Genomic DNA, 7,518 nt, shown 5'->3' on the forward strand with positions numbered 1-7,518 from the left:
TGGAAATCTCTCTGTACTGTCTGAATGCTGATTCTAGCAAGGTTGTTGGTCCCCAGATGGATGATAATATCAGTTTTAGAGTCATTACCTTCTTTTTTAATCACATTGATTATCTGGTTTGCAATTCTACCAGCTGAGAATCCTGGAAAGCATTTAACTATTGTTCCCCTCAATATGAATTCCCAAATTACTGCCTCTAATAACAGAGTATCCCAGCACAAGGAGTTTTCTATTATGACTTTTGATAGTTTTCTGGGGTTTCTGTGTATATTGGGTATCTTCATTCCCTTCAGATACCAATTCAGTTTCCATTGCTGGAGCATTTTCATTTTCCAATACAAAAAATGCTTTTAGTATTGGTATCATTTGACAGAGTGGGTGTCTCTGTGTCATAGATCTTATCCTACTATAGCCCATTGTAATCCATTTATTCCTGGGTTTCTGAATGCTCTGTGGAAATGGGAGTGTACATTCAGGCTGCACAGTTGGGAAAAGTTGATGTCTCTGGGTCACAGGTCTTACTTATCCTGTGAGCCTCAGTCTACTGTAAATCACTTATTCCTGGATTTCTGAATTTTCTGTTATGTAAAGCGTGGGAGGCTTTTTTAATGGATGTTAATTCCTGTTTAATTGTAGCTAATTCTGCTTTAAGCTGAGTCAGCTTCTTTTTTATTGAGAGCTGTGAACAAATGGGGCAAGCTCTAAGTCTCCAGATGGTTGTTACATTGAGAGGATTTATATTCAGACAACAACCAATATGGACTGAATTGCACAGTCTAGGTAAACAAATAAGCGTGGGAGTAGCTTGCTTATTGCGGCAGTTACTATCCCTAACAAATTAAGCCTGATACTTCACTTTGAATGCATATCCAGCACAGCTCACTGCTTCAACGGCAGGGGGGAATGAATAAATAGATGTTGTCTGGATGTAAATCCTAACAAGGCATTGATCTGAGCAGTATGAGTATACAAACATTGGGGTAACTTGCTCGATATGAGGATTACTACCCTCAAACATTAAGCCTTATACTTCACTTTGATGCAGCTCCAACATGCTCTCTGCATCAATGGCAGGGGTGGAAGTAAATTAGAATCAAAAAAGTTACCAATAAGGATCCTGAACTCAGTCGGAGTAACAGATAAGTATGAGAAAATACGTGTGAAAGCTTGCTGGGCAGACTGGATTGGCCTATTGGTCTTCTTCTGCTGTCATTTCTATGTTTCTATGTTTCAATAGTCATTTTATTTGTTTTGATATAGTACTCCTTTAATATAATATAAATTTTCAAAGTACCTTTTTCCCAATTATTGTAATTATGTACACTATAGAGTAAATTAGAAGAGCAAGCTCTGGAGAGGGGTAGAGTGGAAAGGTTTTTAACGTTGAGATTATTAGCAAATAAAATTTATCCCTGACATTCACTTATTAGTCAAGTTAGGTTTAGTTTTTCGCCTTCCCCCCCCCCCCCCCCCTTACTTTTATATCTAGGTACAAAAGCAGTCTAGAATCCACACTTTTTTCCTTAAAACAGTCCCCCTTCAAAAAAGGTGCACAATAGTGCAAATATACAGGCCGATGCAATAATCTGGTTTTCAGTGCACAGTTTTAATGCTCAGATTTAAATGTTTTTAACTCCTGATGCAATAAGCTATGCAAACACATTGGGAGTTGAAAAAAAATGTATGTTAATTGCAAAATTTGCATTCGGGACAAGTCAAACAAACATTTTAACGCGAGAAGGTGGGGAGTGGGGGAACCAGGAAAGAAAAAGACAGCTGGATAAATCATATTTATCTGGTTCTCTGGCCACGGCTGACCACCACCACGCAGCCAGATAAGTACAGACTTATCCGGCTAAGTGGCAGTAGCTAACCGCAGCCAGACAATCGGATAAATATTGACCTATCTAGCTAAGTGGCAGGAAAGACTTCTTTTTATAGATTTTTTTTTGTGCCTGCACAGCAGCACTATAGACTTTAACTCCATCTCTGACCCGGGAGTTAAGGTTTCAGTGTTAAGAAAACCCAGGTTAGGCCAGCCCACCAGGGAGTACTGCTTAATGCCCTCGTTTGCATAGGACTTCCATGCCAGGGCACTAAGCAGTACTCACATTTTAGAACACACATTTTGTGAGAGTAAAAAAAACTCTTTGCTGTAGTGGCTTACACTCACAAAATGAGCGTTCAGATGTGGATAAAGTGCCTTGGGCTGAACACACCTGGCCTGACAGATAATTTTTTACTTGGCCCCCAGATATTTTCCAAAGCAAAGCAATGTACTTGAGCCCTTAATCACAGGAAGACCTGCAAACAATGACTCGGACCTTTGCAAAACACTAGTCTTTATGGCTATTCAGTTGTTAGAAGTAGCCCATCCCTAGCCGGTCAGGGCTAGTGACAAATTTAAGGGTTTTTCCCTCTCCCCCTACTACATAAGCACACTTTTTATTAAAGCAAACCCCCCTCTCAAAAAAGACACAATGGAATTATAGACAGTTTTTTTTACTTGGCCTCCAGATATTTTCAAAAGGGGTGTTCATGGGAAAATCTTTAGTTTCATTTTTATTTTATTGTTGTTCAAATTGTTTTAGCACACACTGAATGGTTTCAGCACATAAGGATTAGCAGTTACACACCCTGGCCTCTCAATGCTATCCATTGTCATTTCTGTGTAAGGGTCTAGAACAATCCAGCTTGTTTTGTTTTTTCAGTAGGAGATATGTCTGTGTTCTCGGGACTACTGTAATATTTGCATTGCTACCATTCCATAAGTAGGGCTGTTGCTGTTTGAGTCCAGGCAAAATAGTGCTGTTATGGTATGGCAGGTTTGCTATATAGGTTCTAAATGTCTTTTTATAGGGTTTTGTATTATTTCATACAGTGCCTGATAATGAAGGAAGTGTGTGCTGCTGTTACTGAGGTGACACCAGAATTTTAATATATATAGTTTTTTGTATGGTGAGTTGAAGGGGAAACCTCATAGTTTTGCTCTGCATCCATTATTGGAGTTTCAGAAGATAAAGAATAGGTTTACGGAACTGGAGGTGCAGGGTTTATATTGGAGTTCTGCCCTATCCAATATAGATCCCAGACTTCATTAGTGCTGTTTGACCTTCCTAGGGTGGGGGACACATAGGGATGGCAGAAACCTAAATTTGACACTTACACTTGGAAGTATCTGGTAGAGATCATGCTGGAGGGAAGGAAGGTGAGATCTCAGAAGAGAATATGGGCAGTGGTGCAACTGAAGGTGGGGTTTTTTCAAGAAGTTGGGGGAAGGCACTAAGTTGAGTGTTCCCACAGGATGCTGGTTAGCCTGGAGTTGGTCCTGATCAAAGGATATATATGTGGTTCCTCAGAAGGCAATGCATTGCCATCTGCTGTCCCCACCACGTCCTGGCGATTCTGCTGCTGCTCATTCCACACCTGCTTATTTGTCAGAGTTGCTCCTGCTTATTTCACAGCTAATCCTCACTGAAAATCATTCCCTTATCCACAACCTTTGATCATTTCGGGTAGCAGTACAGCTCTGCCTCCAGAACAAAGTCCTTAGTACCTCTATGGACTTTGCTCTTTTACCAGTGATTTTACAAGATCCTACTTTTCATTTCAGATCATTGTTGCCAAAACCATGTTCAAAGGCAAATGCCCAGATTTTAGTAGGATTTGTGATCATAGTTCAGACTCGTGATTGTTTTGGTTTATCTTTGCCATAAACTGTTGATTTAATTCAGACTTCAGAAGATGGTGCTTACTCACCAATTAGATGGGCTTCAATCTCAATTGGAACCAGCATCTACTGAAGCAAATCCCAAACTGCAGGCCATGAGCTCAAATAGGTTTGAGCAGAGAACAGGCTTTGGGAAGCTCCTGAAACATCTCAGTTTAAATGCTGCTCACCCACTGATTGTGTATGTGAATCCTGGCAACTTACTTTAGCTCCTAAAATCTCAGCCAAACCATTCTGCTAGCGACATAAAAGTAGCAATATTGGTTCTTTCTCCCTTTGGGAAACAATCAGGCAGAATCAGACCCCAGATATTAGTAACAGTACCTTCCATTCCAGCGGTGGCTGTTTGAATGTTTCTGAAGTGTAAATTGATGGGATCCCTTTTGGATGAAAGATGTTAAATAAATGCAGAACTATTTTAGTATTAAAAGAGCTCACCACCAAATCCTACCACATTCCAAAAGAATTTTCCACATACAGTAATAGGTTCTGAAAAGAGTGCCATCTTGTAGATGCTTTAGAAATGTCTAAGAATGTCAGTCTGGTACAAATGTGCCATAGGAATAACACTATTATTATTATTATTATTATTATTATTATTAATAAAAACATGGCACCATCATTGCAGTCTCAGGACCATTTTCTTCAGGAGATGAACTGCTTGAGGTAAATGAATAATTGTTGCTCTGTGGTCCCCGATGATGGCAAATTTGATTTTCTTTCTATACAAACACTACAGTTTTGTTTATTGTGCTATATTATATACAAACACACTAGGCAGTGTAATTGCACAACAACTGAAAGTGTTTAGCTACATAGAAGAGGGACATCATCTGCTTTCAGGGCCTTTTACCTTCAGTGGCCTTCAAATCATAGACCACTGACCCAGCAATTAAGGATGATAAACATATATCTGTAATATTTGTTTACAAATATAGCTAACTTTCCTGATGTTATGTTTAACAAAGCTAGATTTTTATTCTGTATGTAAGGTGGAAGTGAAAGGGAGGAAACAATCAATCTATATGTTTTTCCCCATTAGAAAACCTGTAAAGATACTTTACTTTAGAAATTGTGATAAGGTTCCAGTAGAAAACAAGGGCTCTTTAATGCCAGAAGCCCTGTTGAGTTACTGTAGCCTGCTTCCGCTCTATAACCATGCTGGGAAAAGAAGGATCTAACAGACCCAGCTAATTGGGATTTTGATCGCATTAGTGTCCAAGTCTGAGACCTAATGTCTTACATATCAATCTGTCCCTACATGTTTTTATGTTTAGATCAAAAAGGATTTTGCGGGAGCCTTTAATGCAAAGACAAGAGCTCCCCCTTTCGGGATAGGAAGAAAAACGGAGGGATATTTCTGTAGTCATAGAATAATCTGCCCAAGGTGAAGCTATTCCATGATTTAGTTTTTCACATGGATAGGGTGAATAATGCCTTCCTGCTTTCAAATAAAATAATGTTTTTAAAAAGCATATTTTTAAGTAAATAAAGAATCTTAAAGATTTCTGTGCATTTGCTTTCAGACATTTATATATGATCATTCAACTACAGCATACTGTCCCTGTTTTAAGTATTTATTTTCAGTCTTTTAAAAAGCAGAATAAAAACCATGAAGTGTGAGAACTTGCAGGAAGTTCATAATTGCACACTCCTATGATTCAGTGTTGGAACAGGAAGTGCTACAACAAATATGTGTGGTTGCAGGGATGTTCTTTGGTTCCTATCTTGTTATTTTGGGCAAGAGGGATTCTGGAGTGACTGTCATATTCATTCTTTCAAAATATCCCCTTTTCTGGTGTGTCAGGATTTCCTGTTATGGCTCCTGTCTTTTAAATCTAATTTTCAGCAAATCTCTGAAAGTTATAAAATATTATTTTTCATTCCTCAAAGACATTTTAATTCTAATTCATGTGTAGTATTCTTTCAAGCATTTTCTTCACTCTTCATAAACAGTTATAACTTAGCATTTTTAGCATACATGAAATGTACAATGATATACAGTACTATGTTCATTCACTATTTGACATTTAAAAAACTTTAATGTGCTGTAGATCCTAGTTTATAAAGTTAATGGTAGGTTGCCTCATGTTTCACTCTAATGCAAAAATTGTTTTACCCTAAGTTGTACAAGCATATTTGTGCAACTTCTTTAAATCATAACACCGGAATTATGAAGATGTGTGTTATGTAAAGTTTGCCAGAAAACCCACCATTTATATTTTTTGTGACCATAAGATCAACAGAGTTCCTGTATTTGCCCTTCAGACATGCATTTAAACTTTTATCCAGAAGAGACAAAAGACCTATATCTAATTTAAATCGTAATACATTTTTGATCATTATTTCCAAAGTCCTAGCTGCAACAACACCCGTTAGCTGATACATATAAACAAGAATTTGTAAAAATGACAGCTTAAACAGTATATTTATGTATGTTTTTATAAAGATATTTTTCCATTTGAAAATAGTCACAAAGTTATAAACTGAAAACATAACAGAAGTGAACAATAAGATAAATCCAAACACAACTGGGAATGCACAAACTAGGAAGAATGTTTTAAAGGGAGGAAAGTGTTCTGGGCATTAAATTTCCATACACTTGGTCATGTTTGATTACTTGTATTGAAAGAGATGATGGCGTATGTTAAAAGCAAGGAGGATGTGCATGATAAGTAATTCTTCCCTTACAGTTCAGTGATGACCTGGGCCTTGCTAGCTCTGTAAAACCAGCGGTGTCATTAATGAATATCTCCTTTTAATATCTCCGTTTGAAAATATTTCATGAATTACTCGCCTAATTTGTTATTAAAACGTTGCCTTTCTCTTCTGCCACAGGATGCTTGTGTTGGGAAAGACTAGGGGGGGGGGGGTGTTTGTGTGTTGTATTTTATCATTTGTTTGATGTTAGCTATTAATCAAGAAGGTTACTCATTTGCTTATCAATCAGATTTAACCTTCCAAATTAAATAGTTTTTTTCTTCCAGTACTGACTTGGCAACCTCACATGGCTGAACTCACAACATTCAAAGGAGACAAAAGAAATTTAAAAACAGGAATATTTTATCATTAGTTCTTCCAAAAAAGTGATGCAAATGACTTTTAGGGCCAGGTGTTAAAATATGAAAGTAGAGCAAATGTGTTAATGGCAGTGACTTAGGCCAGCTTAATCACAGGGACATCTCCAAATTCAGTGTAAAAATATTACATTTTATTTTGGTCATCAAAAACAAACTGTCTATAAGTATTTCTTCTCCATAAATGTATCAGGGCTGTATAATTGCTATGGAGTAAAAAGGTAGCAGTGATAAAGGGACTGACTTTGGCCTAATATTCTAATTGAAACTTGCTATTCTATGCTATGCATTAACAGCAATTTTAATGTTTTTATCATGTGCCTGTCACAGCTGTTCATTAACTTGTAGATTCTGACTTTTGTGGGAGATTATATTTGCAAATGGCTTTCAAAACTCAGTTTATACTGTAATGTATTAGATTATCCTCAGGGACAGTGTTTGAAAATGTGATATCTACATATATGTGTGTATGTATATATATATGGAGATAGATACACACATTTAACATCAGGATTATTTTCTTGAAATAGACGTTTTTTAAAGACACTAGACAAGAAGCTAAAGAAGGCTTATCCATCTTTAGAAACATCATTTGCAGAACTAGTATCCGCATAGAAAGGAGTGGAGTAGAAAATGCAAGCAGTGCCATAACTAAGCCCAGCTTATTTTGTTTTTCCATCCCCCCTCGTAGCACCGTGAAATAGTCATCTC

Source organism: Rhinatrema bivittatum, chromosome 7, assembly GCF_901001135.1.
Source record: "Rhinatrema bivittatum chromosome 7, aRhiBiv1.1, whole genome shotgun sequence".
Lineage (NCBI taxonomy): Eukaryota > Metazoa > Chordata > Amphibia > Gymnophiona > Rhinatrematidae > Rhinatrema > Rhinatrema bivittatum.